Below are 10,473 nucleotides of genomic sequence, written 5' to 3' on the forward strand. Positions count from 1 at the left end.
CTGAATTTGATTTTGATGAACCAAGAGAACAGATAGTCTCTCTCTTTCTCTCTCTCTCAAAATTCAATAGTTAAAATGAAAGTTAACGGAAGATAAACCCATTTTGAACAATACAGAGGGAAAAAAAAAAAAAAAAGAAAAAAGGGACTAATTACTCAGCCAAGCCATAATTTCATTCGTTGTTATTAGGTGGATTTAGATTACTTGCTCACTCGAGATTAGAGATCTGAAGTACACAGCTGAAATCCTCTTTCTAATCCAGAATTGCTAAATCCTTGGATATTTCTCCATTATTACACTTTGATTTGCATTTCTACTCATGTTCAGGCCATAGTTTTAATTCTCTGTCAAACATTCATTTCCATTTTTCTCCTGGAACATCATTTCTAACCCCTTCCCCCCTTTCCCTGATGGCAAATGCTGTGGACAGACCCAGAGCACCAGCTCCTCCCTTATACCTTATACCTCAGCGGGGTGCTGTAATTATAAATCTCAATTTAAATGAGAATTAATTTTATTGAAACAAAAGATGTCAACAACATGAAGCCACTTGGGAAAAAAAAAAAAAAAAAAAAGAAGAGGGTTGTTTGGATTTGGTTTTTTGGTGGTTTTTATGTTTGGATTTGGTTTTTTGGTGGTTTTTATTTTTGAAGAGATTTGCACACAGACTTGACAAACCTTCTTGTTTGGATTGCTGCTACCAGAAATTGAATTTGTGCTTTGTTGCTCAGTCCCTTGGGTCCTGTCTGGCCCAGAGCTTCTGCTGGATGTGGTGGATGGGGTCAAGGAGAGAGGGACCAGACAGAACTGGCACTCTAAGAACTCACAGCTAAGCCTCAACTGGAGAGGCCCTGATGGTCTCAGCAGAATTATGCCAACTTATGGCAGGGAAAGACTTGGTCCTCCATATTTTGGAAGAGGTTTTTTAGACTCTGTTCCTACCAGTTTTTATATAACTTGTTTCCCTGGGTGGCACAGGTGCCTGGGGAACTCCATGAGGTGCTGTCTGCCCTTTCCCATCACCCTAAAGGAGTGAATTATCACTAAAGGTGGAGTAGCTGGTGATTTCACTTGGCAGAGTCAAGGGAAAAGCATTGTGTCCCCTGATTCTGCTGGCTGATGTTCTGTCCAGGGACAACTTTGGGTCAGCAGGATGTCACTTGGTGCTCATTGCCACATCCCAGCACCAAGACAGGGAGAAGGGAGTTCACAAAGCCTTGTCCCCAGCTGTGGGGGACAGTTTTGAGGCAACTGGGATCCTTACTAACCCCATGAGTCCTGCTGGAAAAGATATCCAGATTTTCCTGTGTCAAGTGAAATAAAATCAGGGACTGTGTGTGGGAAAACCCAAACCACGTTTCACAAAACCAGCCCAGGGGAGATCTTTACTCCATCCATCCCTCTTGGGTTTTTTGTTTTTTTTCTCACCTTTTGGAACAGTTGGGGTGAAATGGGAGTGGTTGGGTGCTGCCTGGAGTGGTAACCACGCTGGTTAATGTTTCAGTGCTCAGTCACACCTGGTTTCTAGCTGGTACCTGCTCTCACTCGACTGCTTTTTAACCCACTTGGTATTTTCCGTGCGTGCGAGATGTTGGGTTAGATCCCTCCTGCTGCCTGTGTGGAAATAAAAGGCCAGCTAAGAACAGACAAGAGATTAGGCATTAGGTGAGGTATAATCCTCCCTAATCACATTTCTAAACCTGGTAGTTGGAGGTAGGATTAGAGTTATTAACATGCGGACACTTAAAGCGTATAATTTATTTAACAATTACTGGCTCTTTGGGCAGGGGGTTGTACACAAGCTGCAACTGCACACTGGCTCCTCCATCTCCTGAAGGATGAAGATGCTGTCCCAGCAAGGTAAGCAGAGGTGGCTGGCTGTTTGTTGGCACAAATGGCAGCAAAATAGGGGTTTCCTTGAGTAGAAAAAGAAGGAAATCAGAAATCCCCTCACACAGTCCTCCAGGAGCATACCTGACATGTAGAGATTGATCTGTATAGATATAGAATACCATAGGGTGAACATTTTTAGCCAGTGTTTCTTTGTCTTCTCTTTCCCTGAACATGGTGGAGAATCATGGAATGGTTTGGGTTGGAAGGGAGCTTAAAGCTCATCCATTCCCAACCCCTTTCCATGGTCAGGAACACCTTCCACCCAGCCCAGGTTGCTCCAAGCCCCATCCAACCTGACCTGAGACACTGCCAGGGATGGGGAAAATATAACTTATGTAGTTGTCTCATAGTTGAAAAAGCTGGAACTTGTAGGCTGAAGGCAAAGGCAACAAGTAGGGATGTTGTGCAAGAGCAACAGGGAAGGGGATTTCAGAGCTCCTGGACCAAACCCTTTCCTGGCCATGCCATAGAGTTTTTCCAGCCCAGCTGAGCACTCTGGTGTTACACTAGAGATTTACATGCCAGATAGACATCCTGGTAGTCAACAGGTTTCTATTTGAGTTCTTCAGTCTGTCATTCCAGCATACATGTCTGCCTTGGGAGAACTGAGGTTTGATCTTGGGGTTGCACTTTTTGGAATGTTTTGGATGTTTGGAACAGCAGAACTGATTTGTGAACTCAAACTCTGTGCCCCAGCCTGGTGCATGGTATGCATTAACCATAGTTAAGGTTGGTTTCAAGTCTAAGAAGGATGTCAGGTCTGCTTGGAGGCAGAAAAATAGGATGTCAAAGCCCAAGGGGCAGCTCAGTCTCATCCCAGGACCAGACAGGTGAAGATGGGAAGTCCCAGGAGAAATCCAACACATGCAGCTCTATTGTCTGTGCTCTTCAGCTCCTCTAGTCCCTGGCAAAGGCTTGGCCATGGGCCAGCTGCACTTTTCCAGACAAGTCTTGGGCATGGTTGGGGATTTAGGTCAGGCTAAGGAAGGGACAATTTGCAACAACATTTTTTTTCATGTGCCCGCCCTGTTTTGAAAGCTGAAAGTCTGGTCCTCTGGGTGTTGTTCATTCCACATCAGCTGGGATCTCTGTCTGGGTCCAGTTGGGATCTCTGTCTGGGTCCAGTTGGCATGGTGGGTGCCCCATGCACTGCTCCTCACTGGTGTACCAGGTGTGCTCATTGGTGCTGCATGAATGAGAAAATGATAATGTGAGGGTCAAGTTTAGCTCAGGTTCCAGGTGTAAATCCCACATCCTCTGTAGGATGCCTGAGGTCAGGCTTCTGGATTGGAAACCTCCTGAGCTATTAAAAAAAGAAAAAAGAGGTTCACTTTCTAGCCAGTGAAGAATAACAGGGACTCCAGGGGGTTATTCATCCTAGTCTAAGGAACAAGGGATGGGAGAAGAGGAATGGCCTCAAGTTGTGCCAGGGGAGGTTTAGATTGGAGCTTGGGAAGAATTTCTCCCTGGCAAGGGTTGTCAGGGCCTGGCCCAGGCTGCCCAGGGCAGGGCTGGAGTCCCCATCATTCCTGGAGGGATTTCCAAGCCCTGGAGATGTGGTGCTGAGGGACATGGGGCAGTGGTAGTGCTGAGTTAACAGTTGGATTTGATGATCTAAATGATCTTTTCCAGCCCAAATGATCACATGATTCTGAAACAGGCTCTGAGATAGGCCAGATGATCAGTCTTCTAGAGAGTCCTCTTTTCCTTATGACTGTAGAAAGTTTAGGGTGACCAACTTGGACTTTGACATCAAAGGTTTGGGGGAGCTCATCCAACCACCTGGATGCAAGGATGAGAGGCTGGTGCTGGAGGCAGCCTCAGGGCACCCCTCAAAAGACATTATTAGCCTGGAAATCCCATAATTTATTTTTTTTTTCTTGTGTATATTGTAGAGCAAAACCGTGTCTCAAATACTCCTTTCTAGGAATTGAAGCATCCCAGTATGGCCCCACTTCTCTGACCTTCCTTATCCAGGCTTTGTTCTTGCCCCAGTCAGTGGCCATGCAGTTCAGCCTTGCCAATGCTTCCAGCTGAGTCTGTAAATCTATCTGACATGTCACAGATTTGAGCCATATCAGCTGCTGTGAAGTTCTTGTGCTTAAAAAAAAAAAAAAAAAAAAAAAAGGGCAAAACCAAAAACTGGGAATGGCAGGATCCAATCTTATCTGTCTGGAATTGTAAGCTCTGCTGGGGTGATTCTCCTGCTCCTTCACCCGTTTACTGAGGAGCCAGCTTAGAAGAGAAACTGCTGATTTGTTTCAAAATAAATGATAAATGTCTTGAGCCAGTATGAGCCTTAATTTTTAAATGCATGCCAAGTGTGAAGTGTCATGGCTTTTCTTCTGGCTTTATCTAGCAGCAGGAGACCACAATGTACCCCCATTATCTGCTAAATAAGTGCAAACTACCTGTAACTGCAGCACTACATGTGCCTGGGGAATTGATGTGAGCTGGTATCAGGGATGTACTTTGGAGAGAAAAAAGAAAAAAAAAAAAAAAAAAAAAAAAAAAAAAGAAAAAAAAAAAAAAAAAAAAGGAAAAAACCCACACCAACCAAGCCAGACCATTTGAAAGAGGTAGAGCTGGCTAATCACATCTTCACCTGAAAATGTTGTGCCTGCTGCTGCCAGAAATAACCTCCCAGGGAAGGAGTGAAGGAAGATTCATGGGGAAAAGATTCTCCCCCCCCCCCCCATTTTGTTCACTTTGTGCCTTTTGACAGGGTGTCGTGGTGTCTAGACAGCTTCATGGGTAGGCTGACAATCAGCTGTCTGGCACTGACAAGTGGTGGGGGAGATGCTACGCAGGCTCTTCCTCAACTAGAGGAGGAATATCAAGAGCATCAGTTGAAAGGGGAGAAGGTAGAAGCCAGCAGTGCAGGCTCAGAAAGAAGGCCAAGCATTTCTTGGGTTTCCTGGCATTTCCCTTCTCCCAAGCATTTCCAGGAGGGGATGGTTCAGATGTCACAGAACCCCAGTCCTAGAGGATTGAAGGGACCTCAAGAGATCCCAACCCCCCTTCCAGAGCAGGGTCACCTAAACTCTGTGACACAGGAACACATCCAGGTGGCTTTTGAACATCTCCAGAGAAGGGCTGTAGAAGAATCATCAGGATTTATGCTGGGCACTTTCCTTGGGCAGAGTGGATTCCAAACCTGCTGGAGGTGTTTCCTCTGTGGTTTTTCAGGGTGGACAGAGTCCAGACTGACATTCCCCAATACCTCCTCCCCAGACAGTGTAGAGTCACCTGTAACCCCACGTTTGGCACATTGCAAAATCCCCCCCAGGACCTGGGGTAAACAGCCAGCCCTCCTGTTTCTCTGGAGACAGCAAAACCTGAGCTATTGAGCTCAACTCTGATTGAATTACAGCCACTGGAAAGGGCTTTTCAGATGAGTCCTCCTTTAACTTCATCAGGGCTTTCTCTTCACTGGTGGGCCAGAGGCAAGATGAGTTCCAGGCACAACATTTAACAGTAATAATTGCCCCCCCAGTTCATGGTCCTTCAAGGCTTTGCATTTTGATAATGTCACCTACCAAGGGGGCTTCTCCAAGACACCTCCTGGAGCTTCACGGGGCCAAAATGATCAGTCAGTCACTAAAAGCATCTGTCACCTGTGCTCACTAAGGTGACACTCGACACAGTTAAGGTCAAAGCTCCACACAGTGGGTCCCTTGACTCCAAAAATAATTGCCAAAACTTGCCTTAAATCCTTATGACCAGATTTAGCTTTTAAGTTTGTGCAAGATACTTGGATTCATTCTGGAAAGGAAGACACGATGTCCTTGGAACATCTTGAATATCGTGTCTTGCTTGAGGTGCAACACCCTTTTTTTTTTTTTTCTTATTTTTTTTTCCTTTAATCTTCGAGCCAGTGGATGGAGAACAAGACATTGCTTCTGAGAGAGGTTTCTGTTTGTCTTCAGCTGCTCTAGATGACAAATTGCTGCAAATTACTGTTTGTATAGACTTGGAAAGCAATTTATTTTGGAAGGAACACATCCACACAAGGCTATTATTGGACATTGGCCTCTTCCATTTGTTTCTTGCTCTTTGCAGAGATTTTCCTTCTATTTCAGTCACTGCTTCCATTTTTGTTTGTGCATAGCACAAGCTTCCACGTTTTTTCCTCAGGTTTTCATCTTCTGTAGCTTTTCCCTTCCCTGCGACATGGATCAACAGGTAGATGAAGTTCTGAATCTGACTTTTGCAGCCTGTGTGCTCTTTTTTTTTTGTTTTTTCCTCCCTTATCTCAGGTGTTTCAGACTGTGTGATCTCTAATTTCCTTCTTTTAAAGTTGTGCCAAACCCACGTGGAGAAGCTCACTCAGCCAGACCACAGCTCCAGATTTCATTTGCTGGAGTCTCTCAGAAGGCACACTCCTCTATTTCCATTTTCCCTGGCAAAACTGCTGTAAAGCTTTTTTAAGATCTCATCATGGCCTGACCTTTCCTCACCTGCAAATGCTAAGGGCTGAGAAATCCAAAGCTGTCCTTGCCTGTGGCTGTAAGCTGGGAGTCTTTTCCTACTGCCATGTTTCATAAATACTGACAAATGACTTTTGTAGAGCAATCTGCACAGCACAGTAAATGAAGTCCCTGAGATGTTTTTCTGGGGGGGGGGGGAAGGTTTAAGACACTGTTTTGAGGAATCAGGGCTGCACATCTCAACTTTTAAGAGCTGGGAATGCTTTTTTTTTTTTTTTTTTTTTTTTTTTTAAAAGCAGTGGCTTTAAAAAGGATTTACAGGTCACTGTTGAACACGCTGTGAGTGTATATTCCCAGTTTTACATAGCAGAGAAAATGGGGCCTTTAAATCCACGAGCAGAAGGCAACTGAAGTGTTGCAGAGAAGGGTTTTAATGGTGTAAATGGCTTAAAGGAGCACTCATTTTTTCAGTCTCCAGGCTTCAAAAAGGAAGCTGCAGAAGTAAAGAGGATTTGGGATAAGAGCTGAAGCTTGGAAACCTTCCTTGTGGTGAAAGACCAAAGTAAAACTCACTCAAGTTCATTTATTTAAGAAAACCACTGAGGTGCAACGTGCTCCAAGTCACCCAGTACTTACCTGCAATGAAGATTTCTATGTAAAAACCATCAGCCTAGCAAAACAAAACCAACAAAAAGGTCTCAGGAGGTCTTGGGGGCATGAAGTTGAAGCCAAACAGATCCCTCAGAGATAAAAGAGAGGCTCTTGTTTCCACCAGACCAGGTTTGTAATTGAAGGCAAGCAGCCTTTTCCATGGCTGATATGCAACAGCTGAGAGCTGCAAAGGTTATGAGCTCAAAACAAGGATTCTGGAAGGGGAAATTATTTGCTCTTTGAAAAATATAACCTAGAGGAGATGGCTGTAATGGTCCATCTCAGTCATAAATTCAAAGAGTCTGGTAAAATACTGAATTTCAACCTCTCAATGCCTTAAATCCTGCATCCAGAGCATGGCATCAGAGCTGTACTCACCCACACCTTGGCATGAAGTTGGTCTGTGTTGCAAGAAGGGACCTTCTGAAGTCCAAAGGGACAGAAATTCTTTTTATAGGGAGTAGCTTTTGCTGTGCTGGGAGAGGAAATGTGCCCAGCATCAGCTTCTTCAGCTTGATCCCAGGCTGGGGGAGGTCAAACCCAGCTGATTCTTACACCAAAAGGCAGTGGCAAAGATGATTCCTTGAGTTCTCCCCAACACCCTCTGTCAATCTGAGGGCTGTCACTGTGTCACACCATGGCTGCCCAGAGCAAAGAGCTCCTGTGGTTGAACACAAGAGGAAGATTTTTCCCCCTGAGGACAGTCAGACATTGGGATGGTCTCCCAGGGGAAGGGGTGGATTCCCCCACTTGGGAAAGTTTGAAGTCTCAGCTCTACAGGGTGCTGAGGTATCTCATATAAATAATCATTTTAGAAGGGTTGGACCAGATGATCCTTGAGGTCCCTTCCATCCTGAGATTCTGTGATTCTTTTGTCAGCCCCAGTGGAAGAAATCAGCCAGATTCCCTGGCAATGTGGAGCAACAGGGATGGGAGCTCCAGCACAGAATTTCTTCCCTGTCAGTTCCACAGAAAAAAGCTACCTGTGGGCTTCAAGCACTGTGAGAAGGATAGAGGAGTTGGTTTTTTTAATGTATTTCCTTTTTTTTTTTTCATGTTATTCACCATGATAAATGCCAAGAGCTGAAATAAACAACATGACAGCTGTGTTATGATAAAGCCCCTGTATTATTTGAAGGCCTGATAGTTTTTACTGTGGCAACATTTATATCTGGTGATAGCTTCACCTGCAGAACAGTAATATGCATTTCATATCTCTAAGTAAAACTAAGCTAGAAAGGATATTTCAGGTTCTTTGAATTCTTCCTGGATCTATTCCATCCATCAGCATAACAATGACTTTTAAAATGATAGGGTTGTAAATCACCAGTTTGTGAAAGCAGGAAGAGTCTGTTCCAAAAAATCTGTAAGTAGAGCTTTGGGAGACCACTAACAACATCAAACTTTTACCTCAGAGGCTTCTAAACACTCCATCAACTAATCCAGACAATGTACACAGAGATGACTTCCAGCTCAGCTCCCAGTCTTGCACAGATGGTGTAGAAAACTGGGGTAAATCTCATTGAGACTAATCTATACAAACATATGCTTAATTAGCATAGTGCATCTTACACAGAGTAAAACAGAAACAGACTGTATTGCAATAACTGATCACAGACTAAATTGGTTTATTTTGATCCTTCCTAAGGAGGCACCAACTATTTATTTGATTTTTTTTTTTATTATTATTATTTTGCAGTTTTCACTGTAATGAATGCTAGGGGGGGGGGGGAAGGGGGGAGAGAGCAAGCAGAAAAAGGAAATAAGGATGACAGGAAAATTTAAACATACCAAGGAAAAATTAATCATGCCAGGCTGAATTTTATTCCTGTGGCTGAGCCCACTGCCTTCAGCTGGCTTATTCTCTGCATAGGTTTAAACATGTACACAAATCCTTGCTGGACCAGGGCCTGCCATTAATTCAGAAACAAAGCTATTGTCCCCCAGGCCCCCTCACGAATTACACTTGCTTATTTAAAGTCAATAAAGACAAAGTTGTGTAAATCTCTCTGTAAACAAGGCTGTTGCACTTTAATGATGGCTTATCGGGGGTGAGCAGAAACCTGTTTCTCATCAGCCTCAAGGAATCCAAAATAAAGGATGCAGGCAGATGAAGGGGGCAGCATTTGGAAAAATCAGCAAGGACAGAGGGACAGCCCAAGGAAAAACAAAGGGGAATGGTGACAACACAAATGGCTTCACAGAATGGTTTAGGTTGGAAGAGACCTCCAAGATCACCCAGTCCAAACTTTGACCGAATCTATGAAAATCAGGCAAAGGGGAAAGAAAAGCCAGTTCCAGGGAAGGGACATCTCCTAGCCAGCAGGGAATGGTGGGGGTATATCCCAAGGGATCCTCAGGGAGTTTGGGTGGGGAGCTCCTGCCCCTCCTCATCTTTGCAGGGAGCAGTGAAGTGCTGCTGGACCTCAGGGAGGTCCTGCCAAACCATCCTGGAGGCTGCGTGGTCTGCCCAGCTGCAACCAGTCAGCCCAATAGAATTAGCAACTGGTTGGAGTTGAAGCAGTGGGAGACACATCTGGCTGCCCACCCCTAAAATCAGCCAGGGGATGGGATGAAATCAAGGTCACTCGGATGATGGAAATTGTCCCTGATGGCATCTGAGCCACCAGGCTCCCCAGGTGGATCCAGGCCTCCAGGATTTTCCTGTGGGAAGATCGTGCTGAAAGCTCCCCATCCATCTCAGCTCAAAGCCAAGCAAGTTTTTGCCCCTGTGCTCAGCCCTGGGGAGGCCACACCTCGAATCCTGTGTCCAGTTCTGGGCCCCTCAGCTCAGGAAGGAGATTGAGGTGCTGGAGTAGGTCCAAAGGAGGGCAACCAGGCTGGTGAAGGGACTCGAGCACAGACCCTATGAAGAGAGGCTGAGAGAGCTGGGGGTGTTGAGGCTGGAGAAGAGGAGGCTCAGGGGAGACCTCATCACTCTCTCCAACTCCCTGAAAGGAGGTTGGAGCCAGGGGGGGGTTGGGCTCTTTTCCCAGGCAACTCTCAGCAAGACAAGAGGGCACAAAGGGTCTCAAGTTGTGCCAGGGGAGGTTTAGGTTGGAGCTGAGAAAGAATTTCTTTCTGGAGAGGGTGATCAGCCCTTGGAATGGGCTGCCCAGGGAAGTAGTGGATTCTCCGTGTCTGGAGATCTTTCCAAAGAGCCTGGATGTGGCACTCAGTGCCATGGGCTGGGAACCACGGGGGGAGTGGATCAAGGGTTGGACTTGGTGAGCTCTGAGCTCCCTTCCAACCCGACCCATTCTATGATTCTGTGATTCTATGAAGTTAACACAGCCTCAGAAGAACCCCAAATTCAAGTTTGGCTGTGCCAAAGTTGTCCTCCCTCAACTCACTCTGCAGTTTGGCTAGGGGATGGCAACTGGGTTTGTGTGCAGGCAGGCAGTAGGGATGAAGATAAGGCAGTTAAATCATTTACTCATCAGAATTATACAGGGTAAATAAGGAATATGAGCAGACACAGAGATCTTCTCCCTGTGCT

The sequence above is a fragment of the Calypte anna genome, chromosome Z, assembly GCF_003957555.1.
Source record: "Calypte anna isolate BGI_N300 chromosome Z, bCalAnn1_v1.p, whole genome shotgun sequence".
Classification (NCBI taxonomy): domain Eukaryota; kingdom Metazoa; phylum Chordata; class Aves; order Apodiformes; family Trochilidae; genus Calypte; species Calypte anna.